Below are 14,709 nucleotides of genomic sequence, written 5' to 3'. Positions count from 1 at the left end.
TGAGGCATTGGAACGGGCTGCCCAGGGAGGTGGTGGAGTCACCATCCCTGGAAGTCTTCAAAAGACGTTTAGATGTAGAGCTTAGGGATATGGTTTAGTGGGAACTGTTAGCGTTAGGTCAGAGGTTGGACTCGATGATCTTGAGGTCTCTTCCAACCTAGAAATTCTGTGATTCTGTGATTCTGTGATAAGCTGTATTTCCTGTTGACCTAATGATAAAATACTTCTAAAGAATGCTGAAATTTGTAAAGATACATTAGGCTTTAAAATTTCCTGAAAGAGACTTATGTTGTTGTGCTTTATTATTTTTTTTGTTGTTTGTTTGTTTGTTTTTCATTGATCTACAGAAGCTTTAGAAGTCTGCAAAGTCTTGTGATTGTTCCAGCTAAAGTATAAATCGGTATTTATGTCACAGATGTTTGAGGTCCAATGCTGTTTTGGCAAAACTCCTCTAGTTTAGTGTCTTGAGTTTCAATTTCTGTAAAAAAATAAAAAATAAAGAAGAAGCAGAAATGAAAAAGACCAAATATTCCCAATAACAAATTATCCCTAGGAAAATAAGAGAAGAAATAATTCTGTCAAACATCCTTCCCCTTTTTAGTGGGTCTCTCCCCGGAATCATATTGCTTATCTGAAAGCATGTGACTTCTCAGAAATATTTGTAGGTTCCCCATCATTAAAGACAGTTAATGTAATATGTTTTAGCTGCTATTACAAGGAAATGGTCTTCAGACTGAGTAATTCATATGCTGCCTCATGTTTTGATATAGAAAATGGATCATTCAAATTATTTCCAAAGAATGTTAAGTGCTATAGAGGTTAATGTAATCACTATCTACATTTTTACCAACTACATAAATGTTAATTATTTATCTACAGCTTTCATTATCTTTTGAGTATAAATTAATGCAGCTTTCAATTTATTGTTATTTTTATAAAATTGATGGTTCAAATCATGTTTAATATTTTCCTTTCCTAGAACTCAAGATTATTAAGGTTAACATTGTTCTGCAGAATCTGTTTTACAACACACCTGCAAATCACATAGATGAATAAGAAGGCCTGCAGAGAAAGACAGAGTAGAAATACACATAAAACTTTAGGATTTCTTAAAGTAAAACAATAAAATAAAAAATAGTAATCATTGGCATAGCAGCTCTTTAAGTAAGTGCTCATCATAGTTAGAACTATTTTTTATTTTTATTTTTTTAAACTTTGGCATGGAATATAGACCAGTCATTGGATCATTATGTATTTTTTGAAAAACAACACAGAAATCTCACAAAAGCATACATAAGTCCAGATTCTGTTGATTGTCTTAATGCTTATTTGGTATCTTGCCTATTATGAAATTCATTCTACTAATAGAAAATAAATGGGATTCTGTATTCCATAAGAAATACATCTATTCAATCATAAAGTATAAAATATAGAATAATTACAATAGAAAGAACAGTCTATATTTAAATATGCAGAAATATTCAATCTTTGTATCCCAATTTATCTTTAAAAGGGGAGAAAATGCTTTCTTTTCTTTATGGCCTCAGCTATGAAATAAATATAACTAAACGCATAGTATATTTGTCTTCAGTTAAGCTACCAACTGCTCATCAAAATGACAACGCAAGCTTCTGCATAGTTTTAATGTTATCAGTTTTGTGTGGTTTTGTGTGGATTACAAGAAGGTTCTGTCTTGTACAGAACTTACTTATGCACAATGCAGTGGCAGTGTCAGCTAACTAATAAAATGAGTGATTTTAAGAGTTTACTGTTACAAATATTCCCTTTGCTTTTTTTTTTTTTTTTTTCCAAATGTGGGATCACATATATAGAAACTGTAGGACTGCTCTGCACAGCAGTTTACAGTCTAGACACTGTAAACTGTTCAGCATCTACTTTCCCTTCTATATATGAAAAACATTTAGAAACAATTCAGATAAACATTTAAAATTTTTATTTTCAACAGACTTTTCCTACAAATGTTAGTATGTATTTTTCAAGTCATTATATTTTCAAGAATCTATTCCTCTTGTTCCAGTTGTACATGAATTTCAAGGTAGCTTTTTCAATTTTGTTGCATTTAATTGAGTGATGAAACATAAATTCAGCTTTGCTCGCCCCCCAGATTTCCTTTCAGTGAGATCACTTCTGAGAAGCACAGCTGAGTCTTTGAGTACAATATAGTTGAGCCAGATTCAGCATTTAAATCTCCCTAAGCTTCCTGCAAGCTGATAGATAAAAAAAAAAATACATAGAAAATACATACAAATAAAATGTAATACAGGAAATTGCATTTTGGTGCTAAATTTACATGTATAAGAAAACTTTTATACATTTTTTTTCAAAATTTATCAGTGGCTATATACCTTATTCACACTAACCCAACTGCTATTGACAAGCAGACATTTCAATCTGATTCTACATACTGTATTCACTATACTACACAAAACCAAGTTAGCTGTTTATGACTTACAGAATTTTTTTTCTTTCTCTGCTGTGCTATTGACATCATATTCTTTCAATTCATCACTGAATCTGAAGCTTTGTATTGCAACACTGTGCAAAGTGTTATGGGAATCAGTAACAAAAAAAAAATCTATACATGTACAAATTGCATCAGAGGTAAACAGGTAAGCTATGAGGAAAGGAATTGGATTTAAAAATTTAACAATGAGCTAAGCTGTGCAGATCTTAATTTTGGTTGTGCTTAGTCAGAGCTGCTGGCATGTTCAAAAATTAAAATCCTGTATTTTGGAACAGAAAAGACTTTTCATTACAGTGACCTAGTTTACAGAATTTCTAGCTTCAAATTTCTATCAAACAGATTCTGTCGCAGAGACAAATTCATTTATATCATGCAGAATCAAATTCAGATCACATAAGTACCAGCAACTATTTGTGACTTCATTAAGAAATATATAAATTTGCCTAGAATAAATATACAAGTTCATTTTTTGTTCTCGTCAACGATCCCTCTGTTACATTTAAAAAGCTCATACAAGCCAGAAAGCATAATGTCAACATTTGTAGGCAAAATGTTGCTACTGTACTACACAACATAACGCTATTGCTAGCACACTTAGAAAAATATTCCAGCACAGCCTTTGCCTGTAAGACACAGCTGATGAAGTTTCAGGTGGCTAGTGCAAGAACTCATAAACACTATCCTGAAAGCTCCATGTACAAAATAGATTAGGTACTGTATTACAGAAGTGCAGCAGTTCCACAGCTACAGTTGTGATGAGGTATTTTTTCCCAGTTGCCACAGGTATTTTATCAAATAAAGTAACTTTTCTTCTTCTTCTAAAGTGCTTGCTAAAAGCCAAGAATGCTTTTGAAATATGGCTGCAATAAAAAGTACCTAACTGAGAAGAACCTAAAGAACAACAAGGATCACTGACTAGGAAAGTAAATAAAAGAATAAGAGGATTCAGGTTCTAAACACTTCGGTGATTAAAATAGCTATCCTTGACTATTGCTAAAATATGACCTGCTGCATTTAATTCCAGGGACTGAGTGACCGCTTTTTTTTTTTTTTTTTTTTCCTGCACACATTCTACCAATGTGTATGTTCTCCCCATCCCTACCTCAAGTATATGATCACTCCTATCAGATCATGCAGTTAGCTGAACAGAACATGTTTATCTGAAGAACATGTTTATCTGAAGAAACTATTAGATCAAATGAAAACATTCAGTTTAAATAGCCATCACATCCTATTGCCAACATATTTCACAGCCTCAAACTTACACTGGAATAGATTAACAAGTTCCACACGGTGCAGATGAAATTCTTGAGCTGCCCAGTTATGTGTTTCTCCATAGAATTTTAGCAGATGGGAATCTCAGTGGAGAATGCCTCAGTTTTAGAAGAAAGTTTCCCAAGTGCTGACTGAGCAAACAGCAACTTGATTCTTGCCAGAACTTCACACTGAAGAAAATATGTTTAAAATACTGAAAAATAAAAGTAGAAAAAGGTGTTTCCAATTTGGATGAGAATTTTTAGGAAGTTGATTTTACTCAATATTTTGATATAAATCTGTCCACATAATTTCATAAGAATTGAAAGTACAGGCTTCTCATATAATCAGATAGCTCTTTCAGCAAAACATCTCTGTTGCACTAGGATTGCACTGGTAAGATGATGAAACAAATCTCTATAGTAGATCTTGAGAAAAATTTGGGAGAATGGAAGTATTTAAAACTTCAGGGTCTCCATGTTGCAGCTCAAATCAAGCATCTATTCCCAGAGTCACCATCCATGCAGTCCTTATGTAAAAAAGACCAATTATTAAGACAGGAAAAAGAGACAGCATTGAGTATTTATTTCCAAGTTTATTTTCAGATAGCTCTAATTGTTTTGAGTATTTTGAAGACAGGAATGTGTTAATTAATGTATACTATAAATATGGTAATCCAAAGACCTTGGGTAGGAAAGGAAATGTAAAACACTCGCTCACAGCTAGAAAATTCCACTTTCCAAAGCCTAAATAAGACTGATTAGGAAGAGCAGCTTTGGTTTGCGAAGAAGGAATAATAACAAAATACTTTCTCTTTAAGTCTTCATTAGTGGTACAAACAATTTCTGCTAAGTTTACTCACCTAGGTGTGTAGACTGTGGGAGAATCCTAATACTGAATATTAAAAAGCTTCAATAAGCATAGATATTACCCATCACATTACTTAGAGGAGAGTATGCTACCTTAAACGATATATGTGAGATGGATGATGCCACAGGGAACAGAAGAGGAGAAAAAAAAAAAAAAGGAATAAAAAACTTTTGATAGCAAAAAAAAAAAAAAATTGCATGCATTGAGTTGATGTGGAGCTCACCTAGTGTTTTGGGAAGTACTCCAGTTCCATATCAGTGAATTATAGTAAAAATTTCTGTATAAGTATTATATCAATGATCCACACTCAGTGGATCAGTAATAAAAAAAAATTAACAAATACAGTTGTTAATTATACCTTTTCCTCTGAGAAATTATTGTTTTTATTAACACTAACATTTCTAATAATCACTTCTGCCATAGCCCACTACTCTTCTGTCCATATCTAGACACTAGCTAATAAATCTGCAAGCTAGAGTGCTTGGCTTGTTTATCTCCATCCTCCACTATATCCAAAAAAAGACTGGATAAAACATCCTAAAATATGAGGGTCACTAGAATCACTGAAAAACAGTTAAATTTTGTTTTTTCCAATGACATACTACACTATATAGAGTTTCTAGTACCACTTAAGTATACTTAAAGTCTTTAGTACAAAGACTTGCACAGGCACACAATAAGCATGACAAAGTGGAATATGAAAAGTAATGACAAAACAAACAACTCAGTTTTAATTCATGGAAACAAAATTATAGTAATATTTTCTTTTATTATTTATAATGTTTCTTAGCACCCCAGAAAACAGAATATTGAATAATATTCAGTAGAAGCATCAACAGTCAGCAATAAAACCTATGCCTCCTGAATCCTGACGTAATACGTTATCAATAGGACCACACTGCTTCTCATTATGTGTCAAAATGGTACATAGCAGTTTAACAATTCAAAAAAATAAAAGAAACAGCTGCTTTTTTAATGCAGTATCAATTAGACAGTGACATGGTGACATTGTCCATACATTCTGGGGAAAAAAAATAAAAATCAACAAAAGTAACTCAGTGGCAGACAGGTTCTCAAGCATTGCATTATGTTATCAACTTCAGACCAAGCTGCATCTCTAACAGTGTCGTTGCACAGTGTGTGTTCCATTTTGTATGCAGAACTACAAACCCAGCCCTTCCCTCAAAGTCTAATCCATATTAAACTATACAAACCAAGAAAAAGGAACATTTTAAAAAAAAAAAAAAGGGACTAGATGATCAGAAATTACACTGAGCAACCCTGATTAGACAGTGACTATGTTCTCACACATATAGGTCCTCATCCTCTAAAACACTGAAACTTGAGATAATTTCATATGGTCAGTTAGACCTAATGCTGATATTTATCAGTTGAATCTTAGACATTTGCATCATTTGCTTGTCACTTCCTCATATGTTTTGTGAACTTCACATGTATTCAATGATGTATATTAGAAGTCTACTAATTAGTATTTAACCTGTTTAAGACTGTAAAGTACTAACTAGTTCTGAAACTAATGGTAATAGGATTGATTTGTTGTATGTCACCCTTTTGATCAACAAGTCAAAGACAGGCTTACTATGCATGCAACTCTAAATAGTATATTTAAATATATTTTCTGTAAAGTATTTGTCATGTCATATCTTTGCCGTTGAATGTGGCTTTATTTGGCTTTATAATGTCTAATTTGTATCCCTCTTTTTCTGATTTTGCCTCTGGTAATTTTTTAAACAATATTTCCACATAATACTGATTTGAAACAGTTTACCTGTGTTTCTAGATGTTTTTCTGCCTTGGTCACATAAAGGGGGTTATTCAACTCTATGTCAGTCAGGTGCAAAAGGTTACTGTGCAATGCAAAAAATGTATACTGAATCTTTTATTCAGATGCTAAAGAGTATGCCTACTCCTTTGAAATGTGTGGCCATGCTCTTCCCTCTAATCTTTGTAGATTAGGACTGAGGAACTAAAAGGAAGCTCTGCAAAGAGCAAAAGGGCTGCACTTGCTCTTGGTTTAAGATGGAAGCTGGAGTGTTTAATTCTTCTTTCCATCTATTTCTTTAATTAAAAATAAAGTTCTTTAAATAATTTCCACTTCTCCTCTATACAGAACATATTTTTATGTTCAGCTAAGCTCTCGTAGAAGTCCTTCTATTGAAAAGAAGATATTATAACCTTTCATATGAGAATTGTATAGGGCTTATATTTTAATGGCAATCATTTAAAAATAAAAATAACTAACAATTGTATAGCTGCATAATTAGAATTTTAACTGTAGTAACCTTTCCTCACCTTTCCTTATACTGAGCTCACAGACAGAAGATCTGAGTATTGGCTAAATTACAGTTTTCTTGTTAAATCACTTGACTCTCTCTTGATCCACAGGTCCATTACAGAGCTAGTTTTTAAGAAGTCTTCCTAACTTATTCCAGGTAAAAGCCTTCAGGTGTAACTCAGATTTTTTTATTATTATTTTTTTAAGTGTTTTCAGCTGATTTTTGCTTGAAGAAAATAGAAAGTGTTCAGACAGAAAGAGGCAAGGACATCTCACTACCCCCTGTTATTCTAGAAGCAGAGCTAAATACAAAAATTGTCTGCTCTTGACCTTCTGAAATGATGGGGTGCTTGTCTCCATTCATTGTGTAAAATGCTGTATTTTCAATCATTCCTTTGAAAACGTCTCCCTGAAACCTGACTCCATTTCTCCCAATAGTAATTTCATGGTAATAGGCTTTCCTCTTTGTACTTTTTTGTTAGCATAAAATCATATGATAAGCATGAAGTGGTCAGATGCAGTGATGATGAAGGTAGTTTTAATACATAAGTAACTGGGATGGAATGTACAGCCTGTATTTGGGATAATGCATATATGAGAGTACAAGCCATTCACATTTTCATGAATCCTCATGTAGACGAGACCTTTCAGCCACTGCTGTTATACATACCACAGCAATAAAATCCCTTAGTCTAGGCCTGCTGTACTACACAAACCACAAAATACAGTTAAGAAGCTTAGGCAGAGACCTTAAAAAGCAAAGGAAAAACAGTAATTTGAAATTCTGTATCATTTTTCACTGTAACTTCAGACTACAAAGGAAATCTAGAAAACCACCATACCAAAAGAATCTCAAGAAAGGATTGTGCCTCAGAGAGACAAAGGACTGGGCTACTGAATCACTGAATTTTGCTTAGACTGTTGGACAAGCAAAGAAATAAAACAGTTTTATTAGCTAAGTCAACTGTTCTCAATTAAATTTTCTTGCATGCAAAATACATGAGTGCTGATATCTAAGGTGACTCATTTAAAAAGTATTTTACCTTCTCAAAACAATGGAGAATACTTTTGGTAAAGCAGCAAAATTTTAGTAAGACATTTTATTCTGAGTAATTTAAATCGATGTATTGAAGTGGCAGCTGTCACTAAATAAGATATTTAAATCAAATGCAATGTGCTGAATGAGGACTCATAAACTATAATTAAAAGTTATACATTTTTTACACTTGTAAGATGCTGTAAGACTATTATTCAATTCTGTAAAATACACTGAGCACCACTTCTGATATGCTGAACTTTCAGAATCCAGACTAGGTGAGGCAAGCACCCAACAGCCCCTTCAGCTTGTAACAGGAACCAATTACAAGAGTAACACCGGTGTTTTGGGTATTCCTGAGCAGTGCTTATACAGCACCAAGGCTGTCTTTCTTCCACACACACTCAAATCAAGTAGGCTGGGGATGCACAAGAAGCTAGGAGGGGACATCACCTGGATGGCTGATCCAAACTGACAAAAGGCATCTTCCATGCCGTATGATGTCCTCTGCCCTGTGCCAGACACAGAAGTTCCCAGACTGCTCCAATGGCCCAGCAGGGCGTAGTTGAACCCAGCAGCCATAGGGGAAAGCACGGAGAGGCCACACACTGGCTCAGGGCAAAGTGTGAGGAGGAAGGAGTGGCAGAGAGGGGCTCTTAGGGACTGACCCCAGCCCCCTGTGCCGCTCGGCAGCATTGGGTGGAGGGGTGGGAAATGAAGGGGTGAGGTTGGGCTTGGGAAGAAGGCAGGGTGGCAGGGAAGCTGTTTTACTTTTGACATTGTTTCTTGCTATCTGAAAATATTTAATTGTCAGTAAGTGAAATTAATTTTCCTCAGGTTGAGCCTGTTTAGCCCATGATGGTAATTGGTATATGATCTCCCTGTTCTTATCTTGACCCATGAGCTTTTCCATCCTGTTTTCTTCCCCATCTTGTTGAAGAGGGGCAGCAAGTGAGAGGCTGCGTGGGCCTCAGGCAACCTGCCATGGATCTGGCAGCTAGCTGAGATCAACCCAACAAACACAGATGCCTGTACATTATGAAATCTGAGAATAAAATAGTCTTGAATATTGTTAAATGCTTAACTGCTATATAACAAAAGTGTAATGGGTGACCAGCACTCCACAGAGAATAAAACACAGGAAAATTTAAAACCATGCTGCTGCTCCATGTGTCAAAAAAGAGCAGAGGTCCTGTACAGAAAATGAAAAATAAAATAACATAATTAAAGATCCACATTTTTTTTTTCTTTATGGATGCTATTCAGATGCTTTCCTTTTGTTCCTCTTTATGTAACTTCATTGACTCATGTCCTACTGCAGTAGTGTAACTTACAGTCTGATCTATAGTATGCCCTTTGCATAGTATATTTGTTGATATTCTCCCTATATCTATTCCATAAAGTATGTTATTTAGTTGCATGTATCACTCCAATCAAGTGACTCATGCTCTCTCTGGATATCAGGAGCGCATTGTTCATAGGTGGAATGGTATAAAGATATCTATTGAGTATAGAGATGTTTTTCTTCTGTACGGTAATCAAGACAGACAGACAGTTACCTTCATTTAGGCTATGTTCAAGTATCATTTCAAGTACGTCATCTCACTTCATTGCACTTGCAGAATACAACATTGCTACAATAAACTACTCCAAAATCTCAACAGGATAACATTTAGAAGGTGATAATTCACTTCAACCAGAGTAAATCTATAACTTTAATCATAAAAGACTCAGCTAAATGCTTTTAATATTTCTCCTTATGCAAAATAGTGGTGCAGCTTAAAGAACGATTTCATGCTTAGCTTTTTTCCTCATTTAGCTTAACTGAACTATCTAGTTTCTTACCAGGGATTTTCTCTTATGTCATTATTCCTATGGTAATTTAACCCTAATGCAAACATATCAGCTTCTTTCTTTCATCAGCTGAAAATACCATCTGTGAAATAAACGTGTTTTTGACCATTAGTTCGTTTACTACACTTGATCTTGGCTTTTCTTTGAAATACAAAATCCAAAGGGATGACTCATCTCTTAATGACTCTTCAACAGCAGGGGGCGCTTTCAGCATGCTTAGAACTCCACTGAGCTTTTAGTTTATCATTCAGGAAAATGTAACTGAGCTGTATTACATTACAGCCTGTATAGAATAGATTTTAGAAAGATGAAACGATTTCTTTTTGTATTCCCTGGGCAACGCTATATCTAAACTATTACTAAACAAGAAAATAAAAAAAAATAACAATAAAAGATAAAACAAACAAAACCCACAACTGCTTACTAGCATCTTTTTATCTTTTGTCAATGGCAGTTTGGTCTCCTGACATAGAGGTAAGAGTTTATGTCCATTGAATGACATTATATTATGGCACTTGTCTCACAGCTGGATGCATTCTGTATTTCACAAAGACATTTCAATGCTCAAAAGGCATTCCAACATCAGACATAAACACACAGAACTGAATCTATTGAGGTGTTTATCAACCTGACATAGAAAGGTCAGGACTACATTAATAACTCCGAAAAACTCTGTTTGTTGTTGTTGTGTTGTGTTTGTTTTGTTTTTAAATGCTCAGATTCTGATTCTGAATACAGTAAAGATGATTTTCCAAGGCATTTTCCATGGAAATCCACAAATGTAAACATACATTTTCTTTGTGAAATAATGTATTTATATATTCACTACTTATTCTCAACTGGCCTCTTCCAGCATCAGTACACAAAGATGTACTTTTTATTACTGAACTTTTTTTTTTCCTTGTCTCATAAGCATCAGGATATGGTATCTCATACAGAAAAGTCTAAAGAAGAAAAATCTGAAACCTCAACTTTCATTGACTATTTGTAATTTGCACTCAGTTGCAGTACAGCAACCATCACACAAGCTAGTAGACTCAAGCCAACAGAAGTTGCACTTTTTCCGTGTGCCATTTTTTTTTTTTAATTGTGTTAATTAGACTCGTAAGCAAAGTTGGGCACATGCAGCCACAATATTATCATAGAATCATAGAATCATAGAATATCCTGAGTTGGAAGGGACCCTTAAGGATCATCAAGTCCAACTCTTGACACCGCACAGGTCTACCCAAAAGTTCAGACCATGTGACTAAGTGCACAGTCCAATCTCTTCTTAAATTCAGACAGGCTCGGTGCAGTGACCATTTCCCTGGGGAGCCTGTTCCAGTGTGCAACCACTCTCTCTGTGAAGAACCCCTTCCTGATGTCCAGCCTAAACTTCCCCTGCCTCAGCTTAACTCCGTTCCCGCGGGTCCTGTCGCTGGTGTTAATGGAGAAAAGGTCTCCTGCCTCTCGACACCCCCTTACGAGGAAGTTGTAGACTGCGATGAGGTCTCCCCTCAGCCTCCTCTTCTCCAGGCTGAACAGGCCCAGTGCCCTCAGCCGTTCCTCGTACGTCTTCCCCTCCAGGCCTTTCACCATCTTCGTAGCCCTCCTCTGGACACTCTCCAACAGTTTCATGTCCTTTTTATACTGTGGTGCCCAGAACTGCACACAGTGCTCGAGGTGAGGGCGCACCAGCGCAGCGCATATTAGCTCCTGACCTTAGAAACTTTCAGACAAGCTATCTTCTTATTTATTTATTTATATTATTTCTGCTTGTATTTACTTAGGTGTTTTTGTTGCGTCTCTGAGGTAATTTCTACTCATTTAATGCAGACTTTAGAAAATATCTTGGCTTTATCAGCTTTCTATTTACTTGTATTTCCTTTTGTCTTTAAACAGTAATATTTTCATCTAGCTGCAGGCAGCTTTTTCATAGTATCTTGTAATTTTACACTCTTTATTCATTTTTAGGATGTTGAACATCTGAACATCTGAGTCCATTCTGACATGTTTCAGAGATGAACCTTAACATTAGCCAATTCTGAAAACTCAGTCTCTTTCTTTGTATCCTTAGCTGATGCAACTACTCACAGCTTCATGACTACAGAACAGCTACACCACATTTATAAAAAGTGAACCTAAAAGGATCACTTCAGTATCACTTCAATGAGAAAATTGAAGACAAAAACTCCGTATTTCTAAAATTCTCAAATTTTACACTGTATTACACTTTCATACCTGTCTTACACAGTATCCACATCACAAAATTTCAGGTACTCAGCATAGCCTACCCAAGTTCTTTCCTTTTATGTAAAAATTTACATGTAGTCATGTAACCGCAACCTTCTTCTTTTAGAGCCATTTTTTTCCAGATACATCTAAGGTACTCTAAACCATTTGACTCTGTCACTTCACTTTGCATGCTATACTTCTTAACATGTTAAAATACTTCTGCCTTACCTGCACTCTGACCTCAACTTTGTCACTAAATTGCATTTCTCCTTCAATTCTAGCTTTCAGTTTCAGCCCTTCCTCCATCTTTATTTCTGATTCTAAGTTTTAATTAAGTGTATATCAGTATTAACCATGGAGAAAAGTCTGTGATTTCTATAGTATGTACATCTCTTTTTCTTATTATTGTACTGGAATGCATCAATGTTAATTAATAGCTCATATATTCCCTCTAAGACTGGCAAAGTGATCCTGACTAAGTGCTGTGATCTAAATGTTAAGTACTTTTTACTCACTACATAGTATTCCTTTCTATCATCATTAACACCTGAAGAATTGTAGACTCCCATACTACATAGCCAACCTTCTAGTCATCTTTTTTTTTTTTTTTTCTTATAAAATAATATTAAAATAGTTGGCATAGGTTGAACAGTCATATGGAAATATAGAATCAAGATTAACTTTGTTAAAAGATGTTATGCTGTGGCATACTTCTAAATTATGTAAAGATCTATATCCCCAAACTACCTTGTCCTGTTTATTCTTTTATTCTGTCTGTAACCTCTTCTGTTACCTATTCTGTCAGTAACCTCTGCTGACATCACTTGTAATAATTCTTAAAATCCACATGAAAGCCAAGCCTTTTGATTTTCACTGGAAGCATTCACAGTGATTAGAGAATGAGAATAAATCAAGGAAGTACTCAAAAATAGATCTTCATTACACTTTGTATTTATGAGCAAATTATTTAAATTCTTTGACCTTCCAGTGATTCATCTATAGCAAATGTAATTTATTTTTTTTTTCTTTTAAGGATTTATGGTTGTCTAAATAAAAAATCTGCATGAGAAGGAAAGTGTACAGAAGAACATTATGAAACATAATGTGAGCAAAGATCTTGTTTACATGTAAATCTGAAATTCTACTGGATAAAATGAAATTTAATTATTTATATATTTATAATGATCAATGACTTAGACTTCCTGACTTCTGCCAGGTCTTTTGAAGTAACTCACCTAAATAAAGATTTTCATTAAGCTACAAACATAAATCAGTTTGTTAAGCTGCTGTTCTAAGATCAGAGAAAGCACAGAATAAGTAAAAATTTGCAGTTTTGATAAAACTAAATGACATCCATTATTTCTTCTACATGATGCTTAGCACATGAGAATGATGAGGGTAAAGATCTGTCAATTCATATTATATAGCACAGGGAACACTTCTACCATGCTGACATGATATATACGTTCACACTTCAGGAGGCCACGTACCTAAATTAGATACAACCAGACCAAGACACACCTTTATTCAAGTATGCCAGAATTTATTTACCAACTAATAAGTGTAACAAACACAGAAATGGAGGAAGGACTCTAATGTAGCTGGATACATACAAATGCATCAGCATAAGCTTCAGAAACCCCCATCAAGGTCTCCAAGTACAACAGAGTATAGGAGAACTAATACACAGAACGCTTATTTAACCACCAAGAGTATAAGGAGACTAAGCTAAACTTTGATGCAATTTAAGAAAACCAAGGACATGACATTGGCCTTTCATATCTCCTGTGAATGTTCAAGTGACTAAGCTATTACTATACCTCAAAGAATCTCATATTTAAGATTAGAAAAGCTCCTTGTATTTTATCTAGGATTTAGGAAATTAATTTAAGAGCTGCAGAGAAAAATATCATGCCCTACTCTAGTAACAGTCTGGTAGAATCACTTCTGAAAAAAAGCATTCATAAAGCCAACAGTCTCTGCTTTACTTGTCTCCTTTTCATGCCTATGAAATGTATAGACTGAAGAGAACTCCTCCCTTCACAAAAAGAAAGCAATTGCTTTTGCACTTAAAGAGAGGGGCTTGTTCTGGGACTTGTAATAGAATTTAAGAGAACGTATTGTTACCTTTACAGAAAAGGCAAGTACTTAACAACAAGTGCATTTGGTTGGACCTAAGAGATTTCCTGAATTAATTAACCTCCCATTCTTTAAATTGAGAAGTAGAAAATGCAGGACATGACCAAGAGCACAGACATGTACTAAACTTAGTGAATGAAACGTTCAATTCAGAACTGCCTTTCCTTTTAATACTGAAGGTATAGTCATGTAAGTTAAGTTGCCCTGACATGTTTTTTTTTCTATTTGTAATCCTTTGGAGACCGTGCTGTGGTAAGGACCAGAAAAACAGCAGATTACCTTCCCTTTCTTTTTGTGACCAGAACTTCAGTGGTTAAGGCTACAAATTCTTACAGTCAGAATGAACAGAAACAACTTAGAATTAATAAGAAAATTGTAATACAAAAGCAGTTAATGCAGAAGTAAAATCAGGAAAATGGGCTGTTTTCATTCACAATAAAAATAAATTTTTTCCAATAAATTTCCAATAAATTTCCAATAAATTCCAATAAAAATAAAAATAAACACTAATTGTTTCTGCATAAAACATACATAGTTTGTACACTTCCAGCAGCCTGG

At 34.7% G+C, this 14,709-nt stretch overlaps 1 long non-coding RNA gene across 3 annotated transcripts in view; it reads right to left on the bottom strand.

Moving 5' to 3' along the window:
* Positions 1 to 193: 193 nt before the first annotated feature.
* Positions 194 to 14,709, bottom strand: part of LOC137850615 (uncharacterized) — a 79,723-nt gene continuing 65,207 nt past the window's right edge. For all 3 annotated transcript variants that reach the window (XR_011092677.1, XR_011092676.1, XR_011092678.1), the window contains 2 exons: positions 3,751 to 3,953; positions 194 to 478 (listed from right to left, as the gene is read on the bottom strand). This is a non-coding gene — a long non-coding RNA (uncharacterized lncRNA). The remainder of the gene's footprint in view (positions 479 to 3,750; positions 3,954 to 14,709) is intronic.

Source organism: Anas acuta, chromosome 2 (genome assembly GCF_963932015.1).
Source record: "Anas acuta chromosome 2, bAnaAcu1.1, whole genome shotgun sequence".
NCBI classification, from domain to species: domain Eukaryota; kingdom Metazoa; phylum Chordata; class Aves; order Anseriformes; family Anatidae; genus Anas; species Anas acuta.
Note: the sequence above shows the minus strand (reverse complement) of the source record. Positions and strands in the feature narration are given on the sequence as shown.